The sequence below is a fragment of the Ursus americanus genome, chromosome X (assembly GCF_024610735.1).
Source record: "Ursus americanus isolate L20-20 chromosome X, mUrsAme1.1.p, whole genome shotgun sequence".
NCBI lineage: Eukaryota > Metazoa > Chordata > Mammalia > Carnivora > Ursidae > Ursus > Ursus americanus.
The window spans coordinates 63,187,884-63,205,123 of NC_142164.1; the positions used below are offsets into that span (position 1 = coordinate 63,187,884).

Genomic DNA, 17,240 nt, shown 5'->3' on the forward strand with positions numbered 1-17,240 from the left:
ATTGAGTATGAGTGGTGGCATGAGAGCTTCCCCTGCTAAACCTCTGGACTCTATTTTAATGAGGTTTCCCTTTATTAATTTTCATAGTTGACATTTTAGTATATTGTACTATTTTACTTCTGTATTCCAAGAAGTCATGCCAATGAATAAGAAATCAATATCCTCAAACAGTTTTTCTTCTGATTTTAATTACAGGAGTCTCCAACTGCTATTTGTAAAGGTTCATTTACCACACTTAAAACATTTTTAATGATGATGATTTAAAAAAAAACAAACCATCTACAGATGCTACCCTTAACTGTACTCATAAAACATGACAAACAAACCCTTCTTCTGCTAGTAATATTAAATGCCAAGTTGTCTGTAAAGAAAAGTCACCGCATAAATTAGAAGTTGCAAGTTTATACAAAAGATGCAATTGTAAATTAATTAGTAAGTTATTGTAAATTAAATTCATTATTAAATTAATAAATTCATAGTTGTATGGAATATCAAAATTAGAGGTAATCTCAGATGGCTTAGTTCAGGGATCAGCAAACTTTTTTGTAAAAGGTTTATCTAAATACTCCACAATCCTGAAAGTTTTCTGATTATTCATATGTTTGGCTCCTTAATTTACCTTGTATAAGTCTCCTGGCCATGCATGCTTCTCCCTTCTGTTTATTTTTCTTTTAATGCAGTACCTAGCACTCCTTTATATAATAAATAACTAACACTAAAATAATGAACTATTACTTATCTTCATGGTGGTCAGGAATTCTCAGAAATACATGAAATCCATAAATTATTAAGTCCCATTTCGCCTTCCTACTCACCAACTATACTCATTAACATAGGAAAATTTGTTGCTTATCCTTTCTTTTGTCTCTCTTTAGCCCACTGGTAGTGGGGGAGCAGAAAAATGACCACAGTTCTAAAATCCAGAGGAAGAACAAAGTTTAGGCATTGATAATCTGGGAATCAAATTTCAATTATGGAATAATTAGGAATTGACTAAAAAACCCTTGGTTGAGCCAATTGTTCTCCCAGGTGACTTCCACTCCTGATAAAACTCTGGTGAGAAGACTTTCTTAAGCTGATCACTCAAAAAAACTGAAAAGAACAGCTTTCTAGATTTGTTGCTGAATGTCCTCACAAATTATATTTCTGTTCAGGAGCTTGGTTTTCCTAAGGTACTGCCATTTCTCATAATTTCTCTGATTTAGGAAAAAGAAAAAGTGGAAAGTATAATATAATTTAGTGAAGCTTTCATACTGATTTCAAATAGTCATGCCACTCTATGGTTTTAGAGATACTAACATTCCTCTTCATATATTAAGAGCACATGAAATTAATCAATGTATCATTTAACCTGTAGTTCAGAATACTGTTTGTTTGTGTGCTCTCTGCATCCATTTGTGTAGCCATTTTAATTTAATGTTTGAGTTAATGGTCTATAAAAGTGATGATTAACATGACCAGCTCTAATACAGATTTGGTAGCAATTTTGAATGAACTTCCTGGTTAACAAAGAAAAGTTTTCAGGCCCTGGTAACAAGGGTTCATTGAAAAGAGTTCATAGTAAGTAATATCATTCATTCAATAAATAGTATGGGGAAAAATGTGAAAATGTGAGGACACAAGGAGAACGCAGCCATGTGATAACAGAGGCAGAGATTGGGGTGATTGCATCCACAAGCCAAGGATTGTCTGGGGCTACCAAAAGCTGGAAGGGGCAAGAAATAATTCTCCAGAGGTTTTGAAAGGACGATGACCCTGCTAACACCTTGATTTTAGAAATCTAGCCTTCAGAATTTTGATGAAGTGGTGGTACAGAGGGGTTGGGCAACAAGCCCAGAGTCAACCAACAGACACCAACCAGAGGTAGGATCTGTTCCACATCTCAGCTAACCAATGGATCTTCAATTTTGTTGGAGTAAAGAAGTGGTTCTCAACTCCTTCAACTCTTCAATACATTTGAAGACCCCAGGGAAATTGAAGAACCCAAGCCGAATGGGTGAGAGTTTCCAAGGATGTGGTCAGAGTATGAGGAGAAACCACTGGAGGATTCTGTTTTTAGTCCATTCAGACAGCATCATACTGCAAAGCTAATTAGGGTGCATAATGACTAGGGCGAGAGAACATCAATTAAAATGAGCAATCCAATGTCTTTTTTTGAGTTTTATTACATTTAATATTTTAATGCAATCACTCACTAGTCTATACAGTTTATCTGTCCTAAGACAATAAAACTCAAAACAAAACAAAACAGAAATTCAGGATTTCCAGATGGTGGTTTAAATCTTTTTTCACAACTTCTCTTAATAAGGTCATGTGGGAACTACTTCATATCTGGCCTCCTAGGATCTTAATGCCAGGTCCAAGAACTGCAGATTCCTTACACTATTTATTTGTGGAAGATAAGAAAGTTACAATAAGATTTATATTTGTCAATTAGCCTAATTAATTCTAATTGGTCTCTTCTAGGTTCAGTTTAAATATGGTTTTGCTAACCAAGCCTATGGGATTTGTTTCTAAGAGTCACAGGAGACTTCCAAGCAGTTATTTGCAAATCAGGGGCTAAGGAAAAAATTAAAATATGAAAAAATTGAAGTCATTGAAAATACAATGTATTTGCTTTCATCAATGTCCTGAGTCAGGAAAGTTCCTTTGTTATGCATAAGCTTATTCATTTGATATAGTCCCACTTGTTTATTTTTGCTTTTGTTGCCCAAGCTTTTGGTGTTGTAGCCAAAAAATTATTGTCAAGACCAATATCAAGGTAATCTCTCCTTATGTTTTCTTATAGGAGTTTCATGGCTTTAGATCTTACATTTAAGTCTTTAATCCACCTTAAATTGATTATTTTGTGTGGTAATATACAGGTAAATTTTATTCTTCTGTATGTGGATATTCAGTTTTCCCCACACCATTTGAAGAGACTATCCTTTCCCCATTGTATATTCTTAACACCCTTGTTGAAAATTCATTGACCGCATATGCTTTGGTTTATTTCCAGGCTCTCTGTTCTGTTCTATTGGTCTTATGTGTCTGTTTTTATACCAGTACCATGCTATTTTGATTACTATAGAATCATACTATAATTTGAGATCAGGAAATATGATGCTTCCAACTTTATTTTTCTTTCTCAAGATTGCTTTGTATGTTCAGGGTTTTTTGTAGTTCCATACAAATTTTAGGTTTATTCTATTTCCTTAAAAAATGCCATTGGAATTTTGTTATGGATTGCATTGAATCTATATCTCACTTTGGGTATTATAAACATTGTAACAATATTCTTCCATTGCATAAACATGGGATATCTATATTTAGTTGTGCCTTCTTCAGTTTCTTTCATCAATGTTTTAGTTTTCAGTGTACGTTGGTTAAATTTATTCCTAAGTATTTTATTCTTTTTGATGCTACTGTAAATGGGATTGTTTCCTTGATTTCCTTTTTGGATAGATCACTTTCAGTGTAAAGAAATGCAACCGATTTTTGCATGTTGACTTTGTATCCTCCGACTTTACTGAATTTGCTTATTAGTTCTAAGAGGTTTTTATTAAATGAAGTCTTTAGGGTTTTCTACATATAGGATCATGTCGTCTGCAGATAGTTTTACTTCTTTTCAGAATTGGTTGCTTTTATTTCCTTTTGTTGTCTAATTGCTCTTGCTAGTACTTCCAGTACTATGTTGAATAGAAGTGGTGAAAATGGACATCTTTGCCTTGTAACCAGATCTTAGAGGTAAATTTTTTCTGTTTTTCCCCATTGATGATGTTATTTATGGGACTTTCATAAATAGCCTCCACTGTGTTGAGGTAAGTTCCTTCTATACCCATTTTGTTGAGAGTTTTTATCATGAATGATTATTGAATTTTCCAAATGCTTTTTCTACATCCATTGAAATTATCATATATTTTTTGTCTTTTATTTTATTAATGGGATGTATTGCATTGATTTATTTGCATATGTTAAACCAACCTTGTGTCTCAGGGTTAAATCTCACTTGGTCATGGTGTATAATCCTTTTAATTTGTTGTTGAATTTGGTCTGCTGGTATTTTATTGAGGATTTTTGCATCTATGTTCATCAGAGATATTGGCCTATAGATTTATTGTACTCTTTTTCTGACTTTGGTATCAGGGTTATGCTGGCCTCATTCAGTGAGTTTGGAAGTATTCCCTTTACAATTTTTGGAAGAGTTTGAGAAGGATTGGTATTAGTTCTTTTAAAGTGTGTTAGAATTCAGTTGTGAAGCCGTCTAGTCCTGGGATTTTCTTTGTTGGGAGGTTTTTAAAATTGCTATTTCAATCCTCTTATTTGTTGTTGGTGTGTTCAGGCTTTCTATTTCTTCTTGATTCAGTCTTGGTAAGTTGTATGTTTCTGGAAATTTATCCATTTCTTCTATGTCATGTAATTTGTTGACATATAATTGTTCATAATTGTCCCTAATGGTCATTTTTATTCCTCAGGCATCCATTGCAATGTCTCCTCTTTCATGTCCGCTTTTGATTATTTGAGAATTCTGTTTTTTATTCCTAGTCTAAGAATTTGTCTATTTTGTTCATTTTAAAAAAAACAAACCCAACTCTTACTTTGTTGATTTTTTCTATTGTTTCTTTTTCCCATTCTCTGATTTTCCTTCCTTCTTGTAACTTTGGGCTTAGTTTGTTCTTCTCTTCTAGTGCCTTGAGGTGTAAAATTGGGCTGTTTATAAGATATCTTTCTTTTTAAATGTGGGCATTTATCACTATAAAATTCTCTCTTAGTACTGCTTTTGTTGCATCCCATACATTTTGGTATGCTGTATTTTGGTTTGTCTCAAGATATTATTTATTTATTTATTTTTAAGATTTTATTTATTTATTGGAAAGAGAGAGACACAGAGAGAGAGGGAACACCAGCAGGGGGAGTGGGAGAGGAAGAAGCAGGCCTCCCGCTGAGCAGAGAGCCCAATGCTGACTAGATCCCAGAATGCTGGGATCATGACCTGAGCTGAAGGCAGACACTTAATGACTGAGCCACCCAGGTCCCCTCAAGATATTATTTAAATTCCCTTTTGATTTCCTATTTGATCCACTAATTTTCAAGGGTATATCATTTAGTTTCATGTATTTGAATTTTTCTACTTTCTTGTTACTGATTTCTAGTTTCATTCCACTGTGTTTGGAAAGATACTTGGTATGACTTTGATCTTAAATTTATTAAGAGATGTTTCATGACCTAACATGTGATCTATCCTGAAGATGTTCTATGTGCATTTGAGAAGGATGTGTATTCTACTGTTAGGTGAAAAGTTCTATATCTCTCTGTTAGGTACATTTGGTGTTAAGTCAGCTATTTCTTTATTCATTTTTCTGTCTAGATGTTATATCCATTATCGAAAAGAGGTACTGAAATCTCCTATAATTATTGCATTTCTGTCAACTTCTCCTTTCAGATCTATCAATATTTGCTTTATATACTTAGATGCCCTGATGTTTGGTGCATATGTATTTGCCTTTGCTATATCTTCCTGTTGAATTGATCCTTTTACCATTATATATATTGACCTTTGTTTCCAGAGATGGTTTCTGACTTAAGGTCTACTTTGCCTGATATAAGGATAGCCAGTCCTGCTCTGTTTTGGTTACTTACAATTTGCATGGAATATTTCTTGCCTTCCCTTTACCTTCAGTATGTCCTTGAATCTACAGTGAGTTTCTTATAGACATAATATATATAGTTGGATCTTAGTTTTTAATCTACTCAGCCATTCTGTATCTTTTTTATTGGGGATTTTACTCCATTTATGATTACTCCATTTACATTTAATTATCGATAGGGAAGGATTTACTATCATAATTTTGTTAACTGGTTTTTTGTTTGTCTTGTAGTTATTTTATTCTTTTTTTCTCTTCCTGTCTTTCTTTGTATTTGGTTTTTGTTGTTGTATTGATAGGTTTTGATTCCTTTCTCTTTTCCTTTGTGCAACTTCTATAGGTATTTTCTTTGTGGATACCAAAGTACAGTAATAGATATTTTAATTGTTCATGACACTTAGGAACATATATCTGTAGATTTTTCTATTCCAGAAACTGGATTGACAGATGAAAAGGAGGGAAGTATTGGGAATTCTGTATGTTGCCTTGGGAGAGAAAATGTACTGGCAAGTTTTTCTGTGAATTCTCTGTTCCCAATATTTCATTTTTAACTGGGGTTGTCATATCACCCAATTTCAACTGAATAATAAGCAAGATCTAATGGGAAATAAGAGGAGACCTGGAGGGGCTGATAAGTAATTATTCTGTTAATTATTCACCTTCATATCTGAGATTTCTAAGCAATTACAGAAGGTTACCAAGTCTAATTTTTCTTCATCTTGCCAGTAAAAAAAAAAGTACAAATTGATTGAGTGGTTCCATGTCATATTGGGAAATGGGAAGTCTAGATCAAAGGTTCTCAGAGTGGAATCTGGGGGTTCCTGAGATTCTTTTAGAGTTTGTGAGGCCAAATCAATTTTTATAATTATACTAAGACACTTGCTTTTTCCACTCTCATTTTCTCACAAGTTTGTACTGTTTCCTAAAAGCTATATTATATATGATGACATTATTATTCTGACAGTTAATGGGTATGTTCTTGTGTCTTGGGTATAAATATGGGTATGTTCATACTTATGCAAACAACTCCATTTGTTCTCATTACTTCTGTTTTGGTACTGGCTATCTATACTTACACCTGCAATAATCTCTGTAATCTTACTTATCAAGTCACTATTTTAAAATTCTAGAGTTTCCTTAATGCCTTTGTGGAGACACATGATATACATTTTATTGTTCTTGTTTTAAGGTTATAGTTTATACTTTTTTGAAAAAACTTCTAAAATTTTCATTTTATCTAAAACTTATTTTAGATTTTAATGATATTAGTACTAAAATAAAGTTTTACTTATATTTTTCTTATAGCTAAGAGATGGATCACCAGATCACAACTGGTAGAAGAATCACTTTCTTTTTTAAGATTTTATTTATTTATTTGAGAGAGAGGGAGAGAGAGAGTTCAAGTGGGGGGAAGAGCAGAGGCAGAAGGAGAAGCAGACTCCCTGCTGAGAAGGGAACCCAATTTGGGGCTCAATCCCAGGACCTGGAGATCATGACCTGAGCCAAAAACAAATGCTTAACTGACTGAACCACCCAGATGCCCCAAAGAATCACTTTTTAAACTCATAACTGCTCTAACCATTTCTTTTTTTTTTAAATGATTTTTTATTATATTACGTTAGTCACCATACAGTACATCCCCGGTTTCCAATGTAAAATTCTATGATTCATTAGTTGCGTATAACACCCAGTGCACCATGCAATACGTGCCCTCCTTACTACCCATCACCGGTCTATCCCATTCCCCCATCCCCCTCCCCTCTGAGGCCCTCAGTTTGTTTCTCATCTAACCATTTCTAAAGATGCTGAAAATCCTTTTCACCTTGAAACTGATATCACAGTAGAGTTTTTTGACTCAAGGAAGGGAGGACGATACTCCAAATATACTGAAAAAACTGTAAGTTAAAATATGATGAAAACTATTTCTCTTAGCTTTATAGATATTAATAATTCAACCAATTGTGTCTCATGTGACAACATTGTCAGATAATATTATAATGCCAGGTAAATAGAAAATCATTTTGAATTTATTTTTATTTTATTATTATGTTCAGTAAGCCAACATATTAGTTTTTTTCTTTTACTTAATTTTTCTCTTCTCAGTTTTGTATTTTGTTATTTATTTATTTATTTATTTATTTATTTATTTATTTATTATGTTCAGTTAGCCAACATATAGTACATCATTAGTTCTTGATGTAGTGCAGTGATTCATTAGTTGCATGTAACACTCAGTGCTCATCACAACATGTGCCCTCCTTTATACTCATCACCTGGTTACCACCTTTCTCTAACCCCCCCATTTTCTAACCCTCAGTTTGTTTCCCAGAGTCGAGAGTCTCTCATGGTTTGTCTCCCTCTCTGATTTCTTCCCATTCAGTTTTCCCTCCCTTCCCCTGTGGTCTTCTGCACTATTCCTTATGTTCCACGTATAAGTGAAACTATATGATAATTGTTTTTCTCTGATTGACTTATTTCACTTAGCATTATCCCCTCCAGTTCCATCCATGTCAATGCAAAAGGTAGGTTTTCATCCTTTCTGATGGCTGAGTAATATTCCATTGTATATATGAACCACATCTTTTTTTTAAATGTTTTTTTATTATATTATGTTAGTCACCATACAGTACATCCCTGGTTTTTGATGTAAAGTTCGATGATTCATTAGTTGCATATAACACCCAGTACTCATCACAACACATGCCCTGCTTAATGCCCATCACCTTGTTACCACATACCTCCACCCACCTCCCTTTCTGCAACCCACAGTTTGTTTCCCAGAGTCAAGAGTCTCTCATGGTTTGTCTCCCTCTCCGATTTCTTCCCATTCAGTTTTCCCTGTCTTCCCCTATGATCCTCTGCACTATTTCTTATATTCCACATATGAGTGAAGCCATATAATAATTGTCTTTCTCTGCTTGACTTATTTCACTTGGCATAATACTCTCCATTTCCATCCATATCGATGTAAATGGTAGGTATACATCCTTTCTGATGGCTGAGTATTATTCCACTCTATATATGAACCACATCTTCTTTATCCATTCCTCTGTTGAAGGACCTCTCGGCTCCTCCCACAGTTTGGCTATTGTGGACATTGCTGGTATTCAATTTAAATTAAAAAAAAGAATTGAACCCAGGTTTAGATACATGTTTTAGGATTGGGGGATGCGGGTAAAACGGACTGGTGGGAAGATGATAGCAGTGGTATAGACCGCTTAATATGTTACAACTTCCATTTTTAAAGTAATGAAGGGGACGGGCATTTGAGGTAATAAGAGCTGAAACTAGGGAAATGAGAATGAAGAAAGACTAACTGGAGAAAATCTAGGAGTAAAAATTTTGGGGGGTCTTGAGTGCCAGGTTGAAAAATTAGGATTTTATTCAGGCAGGTCTTTGGCAACCAATGGAGGAATAGCTAATGCTAGATCTTCAAATAACACAAACTTCACATTAATGGAAGTTGGGCACTTCTTAGCTTTCCCTGGAGCCTTTTATCTTACATTTGCAAACAGTGAGACAACTTTGGAGGCTAACATGATACTTTAGGGGGAAATGATGGGGAAGTGTACTAAGGAAGTGGTAATGACGTAGGGAGAAGTGGGAAAACTCGAGAGAGATTCCAGAGCTAGAATAACCAGGACTTAATGGCATTTTGGGTGTGGGAAGTGAAGGAGAGAAATGAGCATTAAGGACCCTGACCTTGAGCATGTGGATGTTCAAGTCATTCACTGAAGTGGATAACCCAGGAGAAGGAGATAGTTTAGGGTGGTGAAGGGGAAAAAAGATGAATTCCCTTTCAAACATGTTGTAGCTGTGCTTATGGAAGACATCCAAGGAGGTAGTCCCATTTAGCTGCTTGTACAAAGTACTCATTTTAAACTATCACAGGTGTATGATTATCTAACCTTCAACCTAAAAAGGTTGTAAACTTTCTAAGTTTTCTTATGTCTTCCAGGGTCTTACTGTCCATACACTCAGGAAGTTGCTTTTCATATGCTACCCCAAATTATTCTGGTGTATTTTAAAACTATTCCCTACCTACTGTTGCTAGAATCCAAGAACAGATGCTCTTTCATTCTCCTTATAGTCTCTTTTCACATTTTCAAAGAACTCCAAATACATGCACACATGAAATCCTGTCCATCCCTCTGTAAAACTTCCATTTAAATTCTGCTAGGAAATTATTTCTTCATCTCTGAACTTTCACAGTCTTGTGTACCACTAATATGGCACTAAACCACTGTTAATTTTATATTTCTGTATATCTTTTTTGTATATATCCTATCTCCTCTACTAAACTGTAGGCTCTTTGGAGGCAGAAGCAGGCATCCCCCCACAGCATCTGCCACATTGTGAAAATTCATTGATCTATACAAACATAAAAGAGAGTATAGCACAATGCTTTACACATAATTGGTGCTGAAGAAATACTTGTCTAGTGAGTGACAGACACCTCAATGTCAACCTTCATTTGGTAAAATCAGCCTCACAGGACCTATTTCCTAAATGGTATGTTCTCACTGCTCTCCTTGTTGTCATTAAGTGCATGTGACATGGTCATATAAGACCCAGATACTAAACTGGACCCCTTTAACAAGCAGACGTTAAAGCCCTCTTAGTTACATTTTTTTAATTCAAGAATGGTGTGTAAATGTGTTGTATAATTGAAAATTCTAAGAGAATAGAACTTAAATTTTGTCACCAAAAAACCCCACTTAAAAATGTGTTAGATGATGGATGTGATAATAGACAGAGGGGGGGAGTCCTTTCACAATGTGTGTGTGTGTGTAATCACAATGTACATTTTAAATATATTAGAATTTTATTTCTCAATTATACCTTATTAAATCTGACAAAAACACAGGTATTTAAGGAAATTACATAAAGCATAATGCATTTCCTAATCCAAGCACTTTTCTGGTCCCTTTTCATCACTCAAGCAGAACTCAGAAGCATTTACAAAGTTCTGAGCATTGTGAACTGGCTGCCTATCAAAGCACTACATTGCGGATAGTTCAGCCTCCGAATTCACTCTTCTTATTCTTTGCAACCACCCCCATTAGTTAACAATTCAAAGCTACAAGCTCCAGCACTCAGTTCCCCTACTTTCTTGTGCTGATTGAGGAATGATAGTTCAGTTAGTCATCCATACCATTGTTTCTTTTGGGTTTTGACTCTGCTCAGAAGTCCCTACATTCATGTAGAATATAGTTTCCTTTTCTTGTAATGTCTTTGGTTTTGGTATCCAGGTAATACTGGCCTCATAAAAATGTGTTGGGAAGTATTCCCACCTCTTCTATTTTCTGGAAGACCATGTGTAGACTTGATACTATTTTTCTTTAAATGTTTGATAGAATTAATCAGTAAGACCATCCTGGCCAGGAGTTTTCTTTGCGGAAAAAGATTTTTGTTTTGTTTTGAAAGATTTTTGACTATCAATAAATTTCCTTAATAAATATTGGGCTACTCAGATTACTGCTTTCTTATTAGGTGAGCTTTGGTAGGTTGTGTCGTTCCAGGAACTGGTCCGTTTCATCTGAGTTATCAAATTGACTGGTATAAAGTTGTTTCTTTCACATTGTTCTTTTAATGTTTGCAAGATATGCAGTAATGTCCCATTCTTATTCCTGTTATGGTAATTTTATCTTATTGAAAATGTTTTCTAATTTTCCTTGTGATTTTCCATATAATTTGAACAATGGATTATATAAAAATACACTATTGATTTCCCAAATATTTGGGGATTTTACAAATAAAAAAAAAAAGAAGTCCCTGTTGATACCTACTAAAAGATTTGGTCTAGGTCTTCAAATAAAGAGGAGAAGAAGGGAGTGGTGAAGGAGGGATGTATGCACCTTGTCCATGGCCTTTTCCCCCTGAGAAAAAGCAATCTGGATTTCCACAATCTTCACAAATATGTGCATCAAACCAAAAAACTAGCCAGTTTTGTTTCCTTTACAATGACCAGACTTATCTAAACCAGAAGGGCCCTATAATGAGAGAATCAAAGATTGAGATCTCTGCATAGTTTAGTCCTTCTGTTAAAGTATAATGGCCACTTGACATAAAAATTTAAAAAATCACATTCTAGTCTTAGTCTTGAGACCTTTGGCAAGTAGTTTCTTCGGACCGGACCTAAGTCTCTTCATATTTAAAATGAGGTAAGTTGAATTAGACCATTTCTCAGGTTCCTTATGTCACTGACATCCTGAAATAATAATAATAATAGTAATAACAACAACATAATAATCATAATAATAATATTCATAAAATTGAGACTTTGTCATGAATTTATGTGCTAAGAATGTATCAATAAATTTACATGAGTCTGGGACAGTGAAGGAGGAGCATATTTTCAAGGTAGACAATAGTCTGCTATTCTTTGGAAAGTAAGACTTTAAAAGCTCTTTTAAAATGATTACAGCCCAATCCATTTTTTAGTACAGATATATTGAAGAGTAATTCATATAACATAAAATTCATCTATTGTTAGTATACAATCCAATGATTTTTTAAAAAGATTTTATTTATTTGACAGAGAGAGAGAGACAGCCAGCGAGAGAGGGAACACAAGCAGGGGGAGTGGGAGAGGAAGAAGCAGGCCTGGGATCATGACCTGTGCCGAAGGCAGATGCTTAACAGCTGAGCCACCCAGGTGCCCACAATCCAGTGATTTTTGATGAATGTATAGAGTTCTGCAATCTAGAATTACATAACATCTGATCTTTTGTTTCTGGCTTCTTTTACTTAGCATATTATTTTGAGGGTCATCTATACTGTAGCATGTATCATTGTATATTTGTTTATATTACTGAATAGTATTCTGTCATATAGATATACCCACATTTTCTTTATCCATGCACAGGTTGGTAAGACATATTGATTGTTTACAGTTTTTGCTATAATGAATAATGTTGCTCTGAATGTTTTCTGGTATAATTGTTACTTGAAATTGATATACAATCCTCTGAATATGCTGCTGGGTTCAGTTTTCTAGTATTTTGTTAAGGATTTTTGCATTCACGAGGGAATTGGTATACAGTTTGTGATGTCTTTATCTTACTTTGGTACTGGGATGACTCAGCCTAATAGAATGAGTAAATAAATATTCTTTCCTTTTCTATTTTTTGGAAGAGATGCATGCACTCTGATGTTTATAGCAGCATTATCAACAATAGCGAAATTATGGAAAGAGCCCAAATGTCCATCGACTGATTAATGGATAAAGAAGATGTGTGTGTGTGTGTGTGTGTGTGTGTGTGTGTGTGTGTGTGTGTGTGTAATGGAATGTTACTCAGCCATACAAAAGAAGAGATTGAAAATAACTGATGTTAGCCCTTCTTTAAATGTTTGGAAGAATTCGCTGGTGAAACCATCTGGTCCTGGGCTTTTCTTTGTTTGGAAAAATTTTATTAATAATTTAGTCTCTTCACTTGTATTTATGCCTGTTCAGATTTGTTATTTTCTTGAGTCTATTCAGGGTGTTTACATATTTCTAGGAATTTGTCCTTTTCATCTAGGTTATCTTAATTTGTTGTTATATAATTCTTCATAGTATTCTCATATTTTTTTTCATTTCAGTAAGATCAATAGCAACATTCCCTTTTTATTCCTGATTATAGTAATTTGAATCCTCTCAGCCTTTTGGGGCTACCTGAAGTTTTTTCTGTGTTTTGGACCTTTTCAAATAACAAACTTTTGGTTTTGTTTGTACTATTGATTTTCTATTTTTTATTTCATGTATTTCTACCTACTGTAATCTGTATTATTGCCTTCCTCCTGCCTGTTTTGGGTTTCATATGCCCTTTTGTTTTCTAGTTTCTAGGTGTAAAGTTATTGCTTTGGGATCTTCCTTATCTTAAGCTTTTATTTAAATTCCAGTTAGTTAACATACAGTGTTATATTACTTTCAGGTGTACAATGTAATGATTCAACAATTCCATGTATCACCCTATGCTCATCACAAGTGCATTCCTTAAACCCCATAATCTATTTAACACATTCCCCCACCTACATCTCCTCTGGTAACCAACAGTTTGTTCTCTATAGTTAAGACTGTTTCTTGGTTTGTGTTCCTCTCTCTCTTTTTTCCCCTTTGTTCATTTGTTTGCTTTTCTGAATTCCACATATGAATGAAATCATACACTATTTGTCTTTATCTGACTGACTTATTTCATTAGCATAATACTCTCTACTCCATCCATGTCATTGCAAATGGGAAGATTTCATTCTTTATGGCTCAAAAATACTCCAGTGTGTGTGTGTGTGTGTGTGTGTGTGTGTGTGTGTGTGTGTGTGTGGACTTTTGAGCTGCTTGCATGATTTGCTATTGTAAATAATGTTGCTATAAACATAGAGGTGCATGTATCCCTTTAAATTAGTGTTATTATATCCTTTGGGTAAATACCTGGTAGTTCAATTGATGTAACTTTTTGAGGAACCTCCATACTGTTTTATAGAGTGATTACACCAGTTTGCATTCCCAAAAACAGAGCAAGAGGATTCCCCTTTCTCCAGATCCTCACCAACACCTGTTGTTTGTTGTATTATTAATTTTAGCAATTCTAAGAGGTGTGATGTGATATCTGATTGGAGATTGGATTTGCATTTCCCTGATGATCACTGATGCTGAGCATCTATCATATGTCTGTTGGCCATTTGAATGACTTCTTTGGATAAATGTCTATTCATGTCTTCTGCCCATTTTTTAATTGGATTATTCGATTTTGGATGTTGAATGATTTAAGTTCTTTATATATTTTGGATACTAACCCTTTATCAGATATGTCATTTGCAAATGCCTTATCCCATTCCACAGTTTGCTTTTAGTTTTATTGATTGTTTCCTACACTGTGCAGAAGCTTTTTATTATGATGTAGTCCAAATAGTTTATTTTTGCTTTAATTTCCCTTGCCTCAGGAGACATCTCTAGAAAGAAGTTGCTTAGGCCAATGTCAAAGAAGTTACTGCCTGTGTTTTCTACAATTTTTATGATTTCAGGTCTCACATTTAGGTTTTTAATCAACTTTGAATTTATTTTTGTGTATGGTGTAAGAAAGTGGTCTAGTTTCATTCTTCTGCATGTTGCTTTCCAGGTTTCGCAACATTTGTTGAAGAGACTGTCCTTTTCCCATTGGACATTCTTTCTGCTATGTCAAAGATTAATTGACCATATATTTATGGGTTCATTTATGGAATTACTATTCTATTCCATTGGTCAGTGTGTTTATATTTCTGTGCCAGTATCATACTGTTTTGATCACTACAGCTTTCTAATATAACTTGAAGTCTGGAACTGTGATGTCTTTAGCTTTGTTTTTCTTTTTCAAGGTTGCTTTGCCTATTCAGGGTCTATTGTGGTTCCATATAAATTTTAGGATTGTTTTCTTGTGCTCTGTGAAAACTGCTGCTGGTATTTTGATAAGGATTGGATTAAATGTATAGATTGCTTTAGGTAGTATAGCCATTTTAACAGTATTTGTTCTTCCAATCCATGAGAAGGGAATGTCTTTCCATTTCTTTGTGCCATTTTTAATTTTTTTCAGCAGTGTTTTACAGTTTTTACAGTATAGATCTTTTACCTCCTTGGTTAGGTTTATTCCTAGGTATCTTAAATTTTTTGATGCAATTGTAAAGGGAATTGGTTCCTTGATTTCTCTTTCTGCTGCTTCATTATTGGTGTGTAGAAATGCAACAGATTTCTGTACACTGATTTTATATGCCATGACTTGGCTGAATTTGTGTATCAGTTCTAGCAATTTTTTGGTGGAGTCTTTCAGGTTTTCTACAGAGTATCATGTCATCTGCAAATAGTGTGAGTTTGACTTCTTCCTACTGAGTTGGATGTCTTTTATTTTTTATTGTTGCCTGATTGCAGAGGCTAGAACTTCCAGTACTATGTTGAATAAAAGTGATGAGAATGGATATCCCTGTCTTGTTTCTGACTGTATAGGTAAACTCTCAGTTTTTCCCCATGAGGATGATATTAGCTATGGGTTTTTCATATATGGCCTTTATGATGTTGAGGTATGTTCCCTCTAGCCCTACTTTGTTGAGGGTTTTTCTCATGAATTGATGTTGTACTTCATCAAATGCTTTTTCTGCATCTATTGAAAGGATTATATTGTTCTTGTCCTTTATCATATTGATGTGATGTGTCATGTTGATTGATTTGTGGATATTGGATGACCCTTGCAACCCAGGAATAAATCCCACTTGATCTTGGTGAATGATTTTTTAATGTATTGTTTAATTTGGTTTGCTTGTATTTTGTTGAGGATTTTTGCATCTATGTTCATCAGAGATATTGACATATACTTCTCTTTTTTAGTGGAGTGTTTTCTGATTTTGGTATCAGGGTAATGCCAGCCTCATAGAATGAATGTCAAAGTTTTCCTTCCAATTATATTTTTCAGAATATTTTGAGAAGAATAAGTATTAATTCTTCTTTAAATATTGATAGAGTTTGCCTGTGAAGCAATCTGGTCCTGAACTTTTATGTGTTGGGAGTTTTTTGATTACTGATTTAATTTCATTGGTTATCAGTCTATTCATGTTTCCTATTTCTTTCTGTTTCAGTTTTGGTAATTGATATGGTTATAGGAATATATCCATTTCTTCTAAGTTGCACAGTTTGTCGACATATTTTTTTTCTTTCAAGATTTTATTTAAATTCGACTTCAGCTCACATATAGTGTAGTATTAGTTTCAGGGGTAGAATTAATGATTCACCAGTTGCATATATCACCCAGTGCTCATTACATCAAGTGCCCATGAGCCAATTACCCCATCCCCCATCTACCTCCCTTCCAGCAACCCTCAGTTTGTTCCTGTATTTAAGAGTCTCTTATTATTTGCCTCCCTCTATGTCTTTATCTCATTTTATTTTTCCTTTCCTTCCCCTGTGTTCATCTGTTTTGTTTCTTAAATTCCAATATAAAAATCCAGTTAAAAAATGGGCAGGGGCGCCTGGGTGGCTCAGTTGTTAAGCGTCTGCCTCCGGCTCAGGGTGAGATCCCAGTGTTCTGGGATTGAGCCCCACATCAGGCTCCTCTAATGGGAGCCTGCTTCTTCCTCTCCCACTCCCCGTGCTTGTTGTTCCCTCTCTCGCTGTCTGTCTCTCTCTCTGTCAAATAAATAAATAAAATCTTTTTTAAAAATGGGCAGAAAACATGAACAGACCTTTCTCCAAAGAAGACATATACATGGCCACCAGACACACACAAAAATGCTCAACATCACTCAGCATCAGAAAAATACAAATCAAAACCGCAATGAGATACCACCTCACACCAGTCAGAATAGTTAAAAAAAAAAGAACAACTCAGGAATCAACAGATGTTGGCAAGGATGCAGAGAAAGGGAAACCCTCTTACGTTCTTGGTGGGAATTCAAACTAGTGTGGTCACTCTGGAAAACAGTATGGAGATCCCTCAAAAACTTAAAAATAGAACTACCCTATGATGCTGCAATTGACTACTGTGTATTTATCCAAAGGATATAAGCATAGTAATTCAAAAGGGCACATACATCTCAATGTTTATATCAGCATTATCCACAGTAGCCCAAACATGGAAAAAGCCCAGATGTCCATCAACTGATAAATAAAGAAGA

The 17,240-nt window shown here is 34.7% G+C and overlaps 1 protein-coding gene across 3 annotated transcripts in view; it reads left to right on the top strand.

Moving 5' to 3' along the window:
- The window catches only part of ABCB7 (ATP binding cassette subfamily B member 7), a 311,206-nt gene that overhangs the window by 253,993 nt on the left and 39,973 nt on the right, over positions 1 to 17,240 (top strand). The window lies entirely within an intron of this gene.